We start from the raw sequence: 16498 nt of genomic DNA, 5'->3' as shown, positions 1-16498 counted from the left end.
CACAAGTGGGAACCAAGACTGCTAAGGGAATGGTAGCTTTTGGTACTACCACACACACACACACACACACACACACACACACACACACACACACGACCTTCCTGAGCAGATGCTGGAGCAAGTTAACAGAGGGCCTGAAGCTGGGGACGAGGATCTGAGGGTTCCTGGGACCCAGAATGTGAGTTAAGTCAGGTGAATTTCCGGGCCTCTGAGGGGCAGGGCTGAGGGTAAGAGGTTGGAGGAGGGCTGGAAAAAGCTGACACGATGGAGAACCTCTCATTCAAGAAGGGAAGGCTGTGGTGGGAACCAGTGGAGGAGAAGGAGATCAATAGGTAGAGGACATCAAAGAGAGGCTTTGGAGGTAGCCGAGTGTTTGAGGAGAAAGCAAGTTGCCTAGGTTGACCTGCTGCACTATTGCACAACGAGTAACTATCTTTTAACAACTAAACACCCCCAAATGTGGAGGGATGGAGATGGAGGTGGTTAATCCACAAAGCAGGGTGTGTTTAATGAGATTAGATCTGATACGCTTCAGAACAGTTTGTTAGTTGTTTATGTATAAAAAGGAGGATTTCCGGGCTGCTCAGTGTCAAAAAGGTTTAGGACTTGAAACATTTTTCCTAGGGCTGTATTAAAATGATACATTTTTCGGGCGCCTGGGTGGCTCAGTGGGTTAAGCCGCTGCCTTCGGCTCAGGTCATGATCTCAGGGTCCTGGGATCGAGGACCGCATCGGGCTCTCTGCTCAGCAGGGAGCCTGCTTCCTCCTCTCTCTCTGCCTGCCTCTCTGCCTGCTTGTGATCTCTCTCTGTCAAATAAATAAATAAAATCTTTAAAAAAAATGATACATTTTTCACCTCATACCCCTTTGGAAAGCTATTATCAAAGAAGAAAGGAAGGATGGATGGACAAGTGTTGGTGAGGATGTGGAAAAATCGGAGCCCTTGTGCCCTCCTGGTAGGAATGCAAAATGGTGTGATTGCTATGGAAACCAGTATGTAGCTTTCTCAAAAAATTAAAAACAGATGGGATGCTTGGGTGGCTCAGTCGGTTAAGTGTCTGCCTTTGGCTCAGGTCATGATCCCAGAGTCCTGGGATAGGGTTCCCCCCTCAGTGGGGAGCCTCTTTCTCCCTCTGCCTGCCCCTCCCCCCACTAGTTTTGTTTTGTTTTTCCTCTCTCTCTCCCTGACAAGTAAATAAATAAAATATTTAAAAACAAAACTAAAAAATGGAGTTCCTATATGACCCAGAAACCCCATGTCTGGGTATTTATCCAAAGGAATTGAAAGCAGGGACTCGAAGAGATATTTGTACACCCATGTCCATAGCGGCCATATTCAAAATAGCCACGAGGTGGAAACAATCCATGTGTCTAGCAATGGATGAATGGACACACAAATGTGGTGTTTACCTATAAAAAGAATATTATTCAGCCTGAGAAAGGAAGGAAATTCTGCCACATAAATGAACCTTGAGGATTCTCTACTGAATGTAAGCCAGTTACAAAACAACAGATAGGTATGATTGCACTTATATGAGGTATCTAACAGTCAAATTCAGGGGCGCCTAACTGGCTCAGTCAGTGGAGTATGAGACTCTTGACTCCATGTTGGGCACAGAACTTACACTGGAAAAAAAAAAATAGAGCAGTCAAATTCATAGAAATAGAAAGTAGAATGGTGGGTTCCAGGGACTGGGGAAACGGGGAGGAGGAGCTGTTTCATGGATATAGGGTTTCATATTTGCAAGATGGGAAAGCTCTGGAGATCTGTTTTACAACAATGTTAACATATATAACACTACTGAACCACACACTTTAAAATGGTAAATTTTATGTCAGATGTCTTTTATTACAACAAATAAGAAACCAATACATTTGCCTGTAGACCTCCTTTTACTCACTGAAAAACTGCTGGTTATAAAATAGCCTGTTCAGTATGATCCTATTTTTGTCAAATGTCCCTTTTTATTCTAATACATATTCATTATTCAAATATACACCAAATGATTAACAATGGCTACTTCTGAGTACTGATTTTGTTCTTTTTACCATCTGTATTTTCTAGCTTTTTAAAAAATATATATTTTTATTTATTTATTTGAGAGAGAGACAGAATGAGAGAGAGAGAGAGACCATGAGATGGGGGAGGGTCAGAGAGAAAAGCAGACTCTCCACGGAGCAGGGAGCCCGACATGGGACTCTATCCCAGAACTCCAGGATCATGACCTGAGCCAAAGGCAGTGACTCAACCAACTGAGCCACCCAGGCGCCCTTTTTCTAACTTTTTTAGGGAAGCACTTTGTTCCTTACTGAAACAACAGCAAAAACCTGATCCCGTTCTGGCCCTTGTCTTTACATCCACAAAATTTTCATAAGCAAAACTCACATTCCTGAGGTTTTATTGTGTATATAATTAGAAATCACTGCTAATAATTTTAAGAAAACAATAGCAACAGTAATATTTCCTATGTAGGGCAAACTTAATCTGTGCTCAACACTTGGGCTTCTAATGAACTATCTCAGACAATCACCCTTCAAAGTAGGTACCACTAGGGATGCCTGGGTGGCTCAGTTGGTTGGACGACTGCCTTCGGCTCAGGTCATGATCCCGGAGTCCCAGGATCGAATCCCACATCGGGCTCCCAGCTCCATGAGGAGTCTGCTTCTCCCTCTGACCTTCTCCTCGCTCATGCTCTCTCTCACTGTCTCTCTCTCTCAAATAAATAAATAAAATCTTTAAAAAAAAAAAAAAGTAGGTACCACTATAAACCCATTCTGCAGAGGAGGAAACAGAGGTTAAGTAGCTGGTACAAACTCATTTACAAACGTCAAGGCTGTGTTGACATTCACAGCAGTCTGATCCCAAAGCCTGTGTTTCTGATAGCCTGGCTATTTTGCTAGACACACATGATGTACTCACCTGTTACCCTGTGCACGGGTCCCTTCAGCAGCCATGAACATATAATTTATGTGTTACTTACAATGTTCAGTCAGCTCTCCTACCATTCTCCTGGTGGTCGTAGGATGTTTGTTTCTCAGATAAGGCAAAGGTCAACCTCTCTCCAGAAATCCCAAGCCACGTTACATTCCAGATAGGTCCACAAACAGCAAATGAATGAGCCAATCCTAGGGACTCTGAGTGGTTTGGGCTTGTGGGACTGTATCCTGGACACTTAGCTTATTTGTATAGATATTAACTCCACTACCCAATACAACCAAGCAGGACACACACCCACCTCCCAGGACCAACTTCAACCTGAGGGGAAGCCAATGGGCAGACAGGAAAGAAAGGCTGTCAAAGATGGTCACTGTAATAATATGATTTCAAAAGAATGATTATGATTATGTAATTAACACTTTGTATTCAAACATTTTCATCTCTAAGGATCTCTGAGAGTCAGGTTGTTTAAATATATATCACATACATTGTTGGAGACAAAATTTATAGTTTTATTTTTTATTCATTTTAATTTTTTTAGATGGAGAGTGTGGGGGGGGAAGGAGAGGGAGAGAGAGAATCTTTTTTTGTTTTTTTTTAAAGATTTTATTTATTTATCTATTTATTTATTTAACAGAGAGAAAGATCACAAGTAGGCAGAGAGACAGGCAGAGAGAGAGGGGGAAGCAGTCTTCCCGCTGAGCAGAGAGCCCAATGGTCCCTGAGATCATGACCTGATCATGACCTGAGCTGAAGGCAGAAGTTTAACCCACTGAGCCACCCAGGCACCCCCAGGAGAGAAAGCATCTTAAAATGGCTCCACCCCGACATGGGGCTCAATCTCACTACCCTGAGATCATGACCTGAGCCCAAATCAACAGTCAGATGCTTAACTGACTGAGCCATCCAGGCACCCTAAAGACTATAGTTTTAGAGTTTTAGAAGATAACTAAAATTCCTTTGCCTTTGTAATTAGGAGAATTCCCTGTGGGATGAATATGATACCACTAGACACCTAAATAGATCTAAACTCGGAAGAGTTGAACTTAAGGCTGGAAAGGATCTTGATAATCAGTTTATTTAAAAAAGACAAATAAATATGTAATAAACATAAAATCAATTTCAGATTCCCTGCTTATGATGGAATTTAATCAATCACAGCACTCTTTCTCACTAAGCCTGGACTTAATCTCAGAATCTTTCTCAACATAGCAGTCTCAGCAGCTACCCCCACCTAATCAGACTCAAATCCTATTTGCCGTCCTGGAAATTGGTCCATTCCCATCCTTCCCATGTGACAGAGAGGGGACTGGAGTTCAGAGAGGTAAATTAACTTGCTCAAAGTTACACTGCTGGTAATAAAAAGCTGAGGTTTCCAAATTCTTTTTTTTTTTTTTTTTAGTATTTATTTATTTCACACACAGAGTGTACAAGCAGGGGAAGTGGCAGGGAGAAGGGGAAGCAGGCTCTCACAGAGCAGGAAGCCTGATGTGGGGCTCAATTCTAGGACTCTGGGATCATGACCAGAGCCGAAGGCAGATGCTTAACAAACTGAGCCACTTAGGTGCCCCCGTTTCCAAACTTTTGCTTTTTTCTTAATCTCCACCCCTGCTTTTTTGCTCTGTTCAGAATATACTTGGTAGATCATATGTTTTGCACTAGATTCCTCTTTCCTGGCTGAGCTGTTTAGAATGCCCCTACCAGTGATTTGCCAAGGCAGGCAACCTATCCCTTTAAATTTTTGTGTTGGGTGTTTTCAAGTTGAAAATGGAGACCGTCGTCTGGATTCATATCCTTGCCTCTCTTACTGGAAATCTGGGTGCTCTATTGAGAAATGTGAGCTGTTGCTGAAATTTCTATGACTGTAGGCAAAGGGTCAGATATTTTGAGAGCACCTTCTCTAGGTGCAAGGTGTTTTTGCTCCAGACTACAAAAATGAAGTAAGACAGTGGCCGGCTACAGTGATCTGGCCATGGTGAGGCTACTTGGAAGGAGATGGCATTTGAGTAAGACTTTGGAGATCAAAGGCCTAAATTATTATTCAACTAAAAAATAATATATGGTCATTTCACAATTATTTGAAAAGACAGACTATTGAGAGGTAAAATCATTTCTAGTTCCTTCATCCAAAAGGTATGTCAACATTTTGTTTTATTTTTCTCTTCTAGTATCTTTTTACTCCACGCATAGATATTTGGGTTTTTCCCCCTCCTTTATCATGGTTGTTAATCTATGTGTGTCATTTCATATTTTGATTTTTATAAAGTTTTGTTTGTTTTTTTGTTTGTTTTAGTGGAGCATGGAGCCCAATATGGAGCTTTGAACCCACAACCCTGAGATTAAGATGTGAGATGAGATCATGAGTCAGATGCTTAACTGACTGAGTCACCTTGGTACTCCTTGATTTTAAACTTTTAATATACTATGAGAGTGCTCCATAACCCATTAATTCTAAGAATAACCAATGTTAATTCTAAGAATAACCAAATATGTACATACCTATGTTCACCCAAAGGCATATGGAAGCAGCACTTTTCAAAACAGCCCCAAATTGGAAACAACCTGAATATCCATCAATAGCATAGATATATAAATTGTGCTATACTTCCCTAATCAAAAAGTATACAGTGATGAAAATAAACGATAGCTACACCTAGCAACACAGATGCATCTCACAGATATATCGTTGAGCAAAAGAAGCCAGGCACAAAAAAGAACATACCTTACAATCTGGTGATATAAAGTGCAAAACCAGGCAAAAGTAACCATGATATGGTTAAGACATCAGATGTCAGATTGTAAGATGTCAGAACAACCCAATGTGACGAGCCCTGGGTGTTACACGCAACTAATAGTAATTGGACATTGCATCTGAAACTAATGAAGTACTATAAGTGGCCTAATTGAATATAAATTAAAAACAGATGTCAGGACACTGTTTACATTTGGGGGCATGGCTAGTGACTGGAAGGGACCGTGGGGGTAGGTATATGACTGTAGGTAAGACCATATAAACACTTGGTGAAATGTATCATGCTATACATTTCTGGTTATGTGCTTTTCTACATATGTTCTACAAGTCAATTAAAACACCAACTAATTAGAGCAAGCCCAGGTAAATACATCCATCAGGTAAAGAAGGCCAAGGATATCACTTCAGGCAGAGTAAATAGCACAGAGAAAGTTGCAAGAGTGCAAGATTGCAAGAAGCAGTCCAGCTTGCTTGCAACATTGGTATTACAACATTTTGCCGTAAACAGAAGACCCTAAAACTTAGGGCTTAAAAACAATGACATTTATTTGCTCAGAATTCTTAAAGTTGACAGTATGGGCTGGGCTTAGCCAGACAGTGCTGTCTCCTCTAAGGTCACTCAAACGACTGTAGTCAGATAGACTGGGGCTAGCTAGCCCAAGACAGCCTGTGCTGTTTACCCTTTTTGCCTGCTCCAGGAAAATTAATCTGGGCCCTTTCTAAATTTGTTTTCTTTGGCAGCTAGCAGGATGCCTCCCTCTTATCGGTAGAGGGAGCTGGGGAGACATTTAAGTAAGAAAGTGTTTTGCTTCCTGGTTTTCATGTGCCATCTCATCAGCCTCCTGGGGTGTTTGTGGGTCCCCATGCCTAGCTCCTGCAGTGTGTGGCTTCTCCAGCATCAGGCTCTGGCAGGGGACAGGGACCAGCAGCATCTGGCAGCCAACAGCTTCCCCAGGAATCTCTCTTCAGTGATTTTGTAGCAAGGTCTCTGGAGAGATACTTCCCTATGAATGGCTTTCCTGGAACATGAGAGGACACAATTCCAGCAACTTCCAGGGGATCGCCTGGCATGGTACCACAGGGACCTCTCTGCCATTTAGAGGCCACAGTCACATCCTCTGTGATAAGAGCTGGATCTCAGCCCTGGGGGCGGCAGGGGAAGCTCTTCTTTGGGTGTTCTACATACCTCTAGAGATACTAGCTGCCCCTTGTATTTGCTGTTCTTGAATTCTTTAGAATTCTCTTGACTTCTTGTTAGTCAGTCCCTTGTTATATCAACCTCCTTTACAATGAACAATTCTTTAAACTTTTCCTATTTGACATACTACACAGTTTCTCTCTCCTGGTTGGACCCATGCCTCACTTATCTGTCTGGCTATTGACTATGCCTTTTTCTCCAAATGTCTCCAGCATAATAGTCTTGATTTTTTTTTTTTTTTTAACCATGGCAGCTGTATCCCAAAAGGTGAATGCTGAATATGTAAGACTTCTTGAGGCCAAGGCTCATAAGTCCCATAACATCAGGTTAAGTGATATCTATCAGTCAAAATAAGCCACAGAGCAAGCCCAGATTTAAAAGGAGGAAAAATAGATCCTATCTCTTGATTAGAAAAATGGCAAAGTCACATTGCAAATGTGCATGGGCACAGGAATGGTGGGAATGTTGCAGCCATCATTGCAATCAGTCTACCACAGTCCAACAGCATTAGAGACAGCAGAACACTCTTTGAAAGTCTATTCCTTGACTCTGCTCTAGAACCTCTAAATCCAAACATCTGGGGTAGGATTTGGGAGTCTAAAATTTTAACACTCCTTCTCTCCTCCCACTCCAGCCCAGGTGATTCATACCCATAATAAAACGTGAGAACCATTAACCTATGCTCACATAGTATCTGTTCTCATTCACCACTTTTGGAGATGCTGTTCCATTGCCTTCTGGCTTTTATTATTTCTGGTAAGAACCTCTCAGTTTCATTATTGCTGCCTTCAAGATTTCCCCTTATCTTTGGTTTTCAGCAGTTATACCATAATAGACCCTAGTTTAGTTTTCTCTTTATTTATTCTGTGTGCGGTTTAAAGTGATTCTTAAATCTGTGGCTTGATGTCTTTCATCAGGTTTGGAAAATTACTATCATAAAATATTGCCTCCAGTATCACTTCATTTCTCTGAGTCTCTCTTCCCTTCTCTTCTCCCTTCCCTCCTTTTCCTTTTTTCTATCCCCGTACCTGCTTTGTTCCCACTCTCCCTTGGGACTTCAATCATACATAATTAGACATTTTCACCACGTTCCATACGACTCTCTTCTTTATTATATGTGCTGTAGTCTGGGTACTTTCTACTGACCTCTTTCAGTTCACTAAGTTGATCTTCAGCTATGCTTAAGATACTGTACTGTTATATCCATCTAGTGACTTCTTAATTTCAGTTGTATTTTAGGCTTAGAATTTTCACTTGATCAAATTTTATTTGACTCTTCCTTGGTAGATTCCAGTTCTCTGATGAAATTCTCCATACTGTCAATTAATTTCTTGATTACATAAATCACATTTTAAAGTTCACATCTTAAAAAAAAAAAAAAAAAAAGGTCCATATCTTATAATGCCAGTATTTGGATCTTCTGTTGACCTATTTCTATCGTCTATTTTTTCTTCTGGTTTTTGGCCATGTGGTTTGCCTACTAAAATTTTTTGAAAATTTTTTATTGAATGCTAGATATTATATGTGAAAAATATTGTAGGAAAATTTTATCTTCCTTCAGAGAAATTTTTACTTTTTGGCAAGCAAGAGTCTTAGAAGTCGTGTAAGGGACTGAATTGATTATATGCTTGTCTCCAATTTTGTGGGGTTCGTCTATTTCTGATTTGTCTCTTATCCTAGGGTAGAATCCTTCAGGGGTTCCATTTGAAAGCCTTGGTGTTTACTAGGGACACTCCTACTTGGTGGACACTGAAATCCACTTTTTATATCTTAGCTTTACAATGCCTTCAGATGTTCAGCTTCTGCTTAGCTTCTTAGTCATCTCTTGAGAAACAGCATATGCCTTGAAGGGCAAAGTGGCCCCTGAATATGGACTATACCTCTCTGCATTTTTCTCTCTGGAATCTTGAACCCTCAGGTCCTTGTTGCTTTGGTAGCTCTCTAATGCTAATATACATACACACATGCACACACACACAAACACACACACTTATTTTGTTCAGCTCATTTAACAATTCTCAGTGTAAGGGTTGGTCTTTAATAAGATATTGGAAATACAGAATTATTTGTAATTATTGGAATTACAGAATTATTGGAAATATAGAACCCTTGCTCTTCTAACATTTATGTTATATTTTTAAAGGGGAAGAAACCATGCTTTAATCCACTCTGTACTGCCAGGATAGAACCTGTGTTTTCAGATTCTCCTTTTCCCCACCTTTGCCCACAGCACCCCTAAAATTTCTCCTACTCTAGGGTTAAGGCATTATTTTTCAACTTTCCCTATTGCAGTACATGATAACATTTGGATACCACCTAGGCTATGCTAATGAGGCTATTAGAGGTCTGCAGGTGACTGTCTCATCAGATTTGGGGGCTTTGGCTGCCCTAGGCTCCACCTGGCCACTCGAGACCTGAGGGCTCTATATTTCAGCATAATTATAACCTGTCTGGGGCCCTCGGCACTAAGAAGTTGACAACCCCACATAAGAGCCAACACTGCAGTGCCCAAAAGTGACACATTAACCCATTGTTGGTAAATCAGTCCTGGATCAGTTACTCAGTCTTCTAGTAGGAGTCCAGAGGCCAGAGCCCAGAACATAAAGATTGGGAAGAAAATCAGATGTCAGCTCCAGTCCCGGCTCTGCCTCAAACTCATGTGACTTTGGGCAAGCCATTACCCTTCTCTGGGCCTTACTTTTCCGTCTGGAGCAGAAAAGAATTAGACTAGAGGAAAGATCTACCTGGTCCCTTTTGGCTCTGACATTCTATGAGTCAGGTATTCTGTGAATTCCCCATCACTCAGCAGTATTCTTTTCCTGGTAACCTGGTTCCTGCCTTTGGTTCAGATAAGTGTAGCAAATAGTAGACTCTCTCCGACTATGCTGGTGCTTGCAGCTCTCCCAGCACGTTACTGGCTGGTCTCTGAAATTAACCCCTGCCTGGTCCTGACAGAGGGCAGAGCCACACCTATCCCCGGCCCCCATCAACAGAACTCCCCTGAGCCCTGTGCATGTTCAGCTTCTTCCCGCCCTCCCAATCAGCCTCTGGGAGAGAAACACTCCTAGTTTCCTGGACCTTCTCTTCTTCCCACAGCTCCCAGGCTTTGGGAGAATCAGATGGAAAAGGCAGAGAAGACTCCAGTGGCAGGAGCATAACAGCCTCCCAGCAAGAGGAAGGAGGGGTGCTGGGGGAATGGGGGGAGGCTGGAGGTAGATCCTGAAGAACCTGGGCTATGACTCTCTGGAGGCTGGAGTTGGCCTGGTCTTCAGGGAGGAGACACCAAGGGCCTTGAAGCAGAAGAAGGTCATAGACATAGTTACTAAGTGCTTGGGGGCAGAAGTGGGGGCAGAGAGAGAGAGAGAGAGATAGGGGGCTGTCTGAGAATGCAGGCCAGAGACTATGACATGGCAGTAGCACCAGCAAAGGGGAGGAACAGCTGGCAGACTGGGTGACTCCTGATCTGTGGTTCAACCACAAATCAGTTATATGTTACATGGCAGTTACATGTTACATGCCAGTTACACATTACATGCTACACTGCCATGAGTCATAGGCACAATCTGCTCTGTCAGTATGGGGAACAAGACCTTAAGGAAGAGTAGAGAAAACGGTCTCAGACTTAGAGACAGACACATTAAAATCCCTTCAATAGCACTTTATGACATTTTCTTAAGGAAATGTTTTCTCATTTGGCCCTCCCAACACTTGTCTGTTTTGCTAATGAGAAATGTAAGGTAGGGGCACAATTAGAACGTCAAATTCAGGTCTCCTGACTCTTGGCCCCATGTTTGACCACAAAAATGGCTTCTCTGAACTGACGGCAGGCAGAGGTGGTGGGAAATTTGCCCTTGCCCAGCTGCTTCCCACTGCCTCCCCTGCACTCCACAGTCCCAAGCCTGCTGCCAAAGGTCAGTGTTCTTCCAGCACCTTCACGCCCCTGCTCAGGCTTTGCTCTTTATCGTATGAAGAGGTGGTTGGAGCCAAATGAAAGTTCTTGACATTCAGACATAAACAGGTGACCCCCCCCCCTTTTTTTAAATGAAGGAATCTTACGGATCACTAACCTGAACTCAAATAAAAAAGAACCTTCTCAGGCTGAGGCAGAGGTGGCTATTTGGTTGGCTGGTTGTCCTGACTGCCCCCACCATCTGGTAGCCTCCGTGACACTATCAGAATCCCCAGGGTTCCACGGCCCACAGTTTGTAAACCATGGGCTGGAGGCTCCTACTTCAGCATCCTAGAGTGAGGGATTCTCCACCTGGATCCACAAATAGAATTCTCCGAACTTGGAAGGAAAACATTCCATCTTTATTTCACTGACCTCTAACTCAAGTTAAATACTTTGTTCCATTGTAAATGTCAGCAGTGACCACACTAATAGAGACCGTTCCTGTGACTCTGTCACTAAGAGAAATCAGATATTTTTGTATCAGATATTTTGTATTATAGTTGTCATAGATCTTTCAAAACATCATTTATGCTCATTACTCGAAAATGACAATAGTTATTATATCTGCTGCCAAATCTCATTTTAAAGTTATTAATAAAGAAGTACATATTATTATGCATACAATTAAAAATTTTTCTTGATGCCTATATATTTTCTTTTGTGCATTTAAAAATGGTCTGGAAAGGGGTCCTTCTGGCTTCACAGACTGCCAGAGGAGTCCAGGGCATCAGGAGGTTACGAGCCCCTGTTCTAGGACTTCTCTTCCAGAATGGAGGGGGCTGGGAACTGTTGAAGGCTCTGCCAAAAGAGGGCATGTAGGACCCAGGGTCCCCGGAGGCCCCATGCTCCAACGTGCACACTCTGAGACCGAGGAAAATGAGACAGGAAAGTGGGGCAGGAGCAAAGGGACTCCGAGAAGTGGAGCAGAAGCCAACGGGCCAGGATGGCAGGGCTCAGTCTAGTGGGACGGAACTGAATTCCTCAGCCCTGACCCCAGTCAGACTTCCGAGGGAGCCAGGACTCGTAGGTCCAAGTCCTATTTCTCATTTCCCTGCCCAGTCTCAATTGTCTTCTCTGAGCTAATATAGCAGAAGCAACAGTGGCCTCGAGGTGAAGAGAGACCGGTTTCCAGATGGGACCCTTCCTTGCCTTGCTGAGTGATTTTGGGCAAGTCACCTCCCTCACACAGGCAGTTTTCGGGGTGGTGTAATTGCCTTCCTAAGTACGGTTACAAGCCCTTACCATGCCCACAGTAGACGTTGCTGATAGATCTCAGCAAACGATCATTCCATGTTCACAGGCAGCTTCAGAAGCCATCTTAATACTCTACCAGTTGATTGGAATTAGCAAATGTATCATATCTGGTATTGCTGGACCAGATCATCTACACATTTCCATCTGGACTAGTCTGTCCATGTCTCTAAAGACCTGATTCCAGGAACTCAAGTAAGACAGTAGCTAGAAGTGCAGACCTCTCAAGCATGGCTATTTCTCCCTCAGACACGTGTGTGTGTGTGTGAGAGAGAGAGAGAGAGAGAGAGAGACAGGAAAGAGAACATTCTTAGCTGGGCTATAGATTTTCTCTTGTACACTCTAGAGCAAAAATGGGGTCAGAAGAGGACACTCGGATGTTGAAATCTCAATCAGACTTCCTAGAACAGATGAGCAGAGGCACATGGAAGTCGAACTCTGAGCAGTGTTGGGAATGGGTATCACACCAGGACCAGTGCCACCAGGCCCTACCTGTCTCCAGATGTCTCCTGTCATAAGAAGTAACAGACACGTGATGCAGCAGAATGATGATGACAAAGAGTGAATAACACCCACCACTCCTAGTGTCATTTACAGGGCCTGACATCACGCACAGCCAGGTGGTCAAGAGTGGCTGTGCTGTAGATACGTGGTTTCTCTCCCAAATGGCACAAAAAGCCAGTTAGAAAGTTATTTCCGAGTGTTCACTAGCCTAGGTTACAGCTAAAGCCCAGACAAGTGTTATAACTTACTTAAGGTCACAGCCAGTTCAAGCGTTAGGACCAGGGCCCAGGTCTCTGCAGAGAGAGTGTGCTGGGTAGATAGTAGGGAATGATGGGAACTGTGTCAAATTAGAGGTCATGTGTTCTGTTGAGAGGCAGCAGCTGATTATCAGTTTAAGTTGATGGTTGGCATGGGAGGGTGTGGACCTAGAGGGCCCCATTCTTCTGATTTTAAAGAGAAGTCAGAATTGAGATTTTTTTTTTTAATTAAACAACTCCATTCTCAAATGTTGGTGTCTAAATTTTAAGAGGTTAAAACAAAACAAAACACTGAGTAGACCAAACAGATTGGATCGGGGACTTTAGAATTTGGCCTGATTTGCAACTTCTGGGAGAGCAGGTGAGAGCCCAGGCTCTGAATTCAGCAGTACAAAGACCTGAGTCACAGTTCTGGCATTTTGTTAGCTGAGCAGTCTTACTCAAGATGTGTAGCCTCTCTGGGCCCCACAGCTTTCATCTGTAAAATGGGAATACTAGAATGGACTTGAGTATGGATTAAGGGAGGTGATGAGTTGTAAACAATTAGCCCAGTCATTCGATCAAGAAATGGTGCTCATTTCTTGATCGAAGAAATGAGCACCATAGGTGCTCAAGAAATGTAGCTCCTCCACCAAAGTGCCTCTAGGCTTCACGGTGATTGGATGAACCCCACAGCCCATCTACCTCAAGCTTATTTCTGCAAGGTCTTGGAGCTCAGCGCCCAAGGAACTCTAACATAGATGCGCAAGGCCCTCAAACCTGCTCACACATACCCTGCACACACCCTTGGGAGGATTTGGAGATGCCAAGTGTGGTTACCAAGGAAAGATGTTTAGGAGGCTTCCCTGGAGTGTAGCCACAACCCTCTAGTGTTGTTTAGAAGAGAGGCCTATACAGTGCAGAGGGTTGCCGAATGTGACCTGTTGGGGTGCTTCACAGCATTGGAATTTTTCAGCTTGAATTTTGTTAGCTCATATGCACCAGTACACACGCACATATAGGCTCTCACACACTATCTGCCCAGAGCCTGGGCAAAAGGGGCTGCCTTTCTTGTTCCTGGGAAACTTCTATTCTAGCTCTTACTCCTCTCATTCTCCTGCAGGTTCGCTGGGAAGGGAGGTACCATCCTGACCCTTGAAACAGCATTCCCTGAGACCGATTTGCTCAGCAGGGAGCTGTGGGAGAAGGGACAGGGCAAAGAAGCTCAAATGACTGAATAGAAGGGCCTTGGAACCTAGTCTGGGCCCTTGAAGCAAGAAGCAACAACAGCCCCCGGGACTCAGGGGAATGGACTGGTTCCAAAGACCCGCCCATCCATGTCTCCAGGAGTCTCCTGCCACCCCCAGATGATGGCCAGACTATGAGGGGCTGTACTTCACAGATGGGGAGACAGACACGAATGTCTTCCTCTGACTCAGTTTATCCAATACACGCCAAGGATCAGGAGCCCTCTCGATCTGGGACTCTCTAATGGATCAAGTATGTGTGTGTTCTGAGTCCTTGTCCTAAGCTGAACCTCAGCTTAACAACAACATCGCTACCACTTAGCCAGCAACACTCTTGATATTCCTCCACTCACACCTCATATTAGAATTTAGAAGACATCGAGGCAGAGAAAAGTGACTTATACCCAAGGTTACCGGTAGGTCTGAAAGTCTGTATTTGAACTCAAGATTGACTTCAAAGTGCATGTTCCAACCACATATCACACCACCTCATGCATTAAGGCCACGTTTCCGGCCTGGGGTTCAGTTCCAGGAGTCATTAGAAAATACCATGACTCAGTGAGCTGTTTTCCCCTGCTTTGTGTTTATATGAGTCTGTATTTCAAAAAAAGCCCCAATAAATGATATTGTAAAAAAGCAAAAGAACTTAACAAGCAACCACAATCCCATCATAATTGGAATACTTCTTTATCGTGGAGGTCACATTTTATAAAACATCCATTACTCTATTTTGTCAATTCTAAAATGCATGCCTGTGGGGTTTTTGTTTTCAATCTTTGAGTTTGGGAAGCACTTAAAAATCTGTGGTCTCTGAGCTTCCATGAAATACACTATTTTATTTGGCCCTAAGAATAATCCTGGTAGGCAAGCATTGCCAAGATTACAATCCCCATTTTACAGCTGGGAAAACCGAGGTTCAAAGAGGTTAGGCAACTTGCCTGAGGTTACAGAGCCAGCCAATGCAGATTAGCCCTGTGTCCTGATTCTCAGCACAAGCTGGGTCCACCTTCCGCTCCTGGACTCTAGATACTGTGCTCACACCTACCTGTTTCCATCACCCCACTGGCCAACCCCTAGCAGAGGACTAAGGGACACCTCAGCTCTGCCATCCAGGATTGTCCATCCTCAGGCAGAGGGGGGATGAACCCACTATGGGATCTCCTAGGAGTAGTCCAGTCCCATATAGGAAATTTTCAGGCCACAGGAGCCCTCTTTCAAGAACACATCCCACGTGTTGTAGAGACCAAAGCTGGGCTGGGGTATGAAGGCGGTATTTCTGCCTGGTTCCTTCATAAACCATACAAGCCAGATCTAGAGGCTCCCACCTAGGTTCCCCATTCCCTGAAAATTGCCCTATTTCTCGTATTTCAAAAGGCCAAATGAAAAGCAAATGTTGACTCTAGATAAGCTCGCACAGGCAGCCTAAAACACTGCATTTCTTTGCTTTTGGTTTAACTTACATCAGCTCAGCGGTATCACCGCGGTGCGTTCCTGCTGCCCAGAAAACAGATCGGCCAGTATAGGGTCCCAATTAATGACATTATGTAACACAAAAATCTTTCAAAACAGGGGGTGTGACAGGGGAAAATAAAAAAAGGAGAAAGCTGACATGGAAATTTGAGCTTCTCATTCTCCCAGATGGAGAACATGAGGCTCAGAAAGCTGGAGTGATTTGCTCAAGGTCACACAGCAGGGCCCAAACCAGCACCCAAGGTTTCTGACCCTCGGGAGACACATCTCCCCCCGCCCCACACCCCCAACCCTGCTGGGCTGAGGATCAAGAAACCCAGATTGTCCGGACTCACCGGGGTTGCTGCACGGGGTCACGACAGGGAAGTGGCTTCTCCCTCACACCTGTGGGCTCCTTCCTGGCGGGCAGTTGCCAAGGCCACGCTGTCTTTCCTTCCTGGGTGTCTGCCAGGGCAGCTAGACAAGGGAGCCTCCTGGAAGGCCAGCTCTGGGCAAAGGCGAAGGTGGCCTCTCTGAAGACAGCACCCACTAGGACACCACCAGATGACCAGGCCCTGGGGTCACGGCGTGGCCACGGAGGGCTTAATTACACCTAGCTGGCACAGCTGCCTCCGGCCCCCACCTGGGAGCTCTCCAGGTGGCATGGCTGGTTTTCCTGCCAGTGGCTGGGTGCCTTTAAGAGCATGACTGCAGTTCATTGGCTAAGCAAGGCTCCCCCTACCTCTTTACCTGAGCAGGTGAGAGAAGCAAGGCTAGGGGAGGGCTGGGGGACTCAGGTGAGAAAACAAACAGTGACAATGAGCTGGCTCTCCCTTCCTCCACAGACAGCCCTTCCTTCCTGGGCTTCCTTCCTTATCCCCGCCCCCCACCGCAGGACCCGCTGGGGAGGTAAAGAAAGGGCAAACATCCTGCAAAGTGCCTAGTGCCATTCAGTTCCCCAAGCTTCACCA

At 44.3% G+C, this 16498-nt stretch overlaps 1 protein-coding gene across 1 annotated transcript in view; it reads right to left on the bottom strand.

Moving 5' to 3' along the window:
• LARP1 (La ribonucleoprotein 1, translational regulator) overlaps positions 1 to 16154 on the bottom strand; it is an 88974-nt gene extending 72820 nt beyond the window's left edge. Inside the window, exon 1 of the mRNA XM_059174116.1 lies at positions 15884 to 16154. The gene's annotated coding sequence lies outside the window, so the exon portion shown is untranslated. The remainder of the gene's footprint in view (positions 1 to 15883) is intronic.
• Positions 16155 to 16498: the final 344 nt, after the last annotated feature.

This window comes from Mustela lutreola, chromosome 5 (genome assembly GCF_030435805.1).
Source record: "Mustela lutreola isolate mMusLut2 chromosome 5, mMusLut2.pri, whole genome shotgun sequence".
NCBI lineage: Eukaryota > Metazoa > Chordata > Mammalia > Carnivora > Mustelidae > Mustela > Mustela lutreola.
This window is presented reverse-complemented; position numbering and strand designations above follow the sequence as displayed.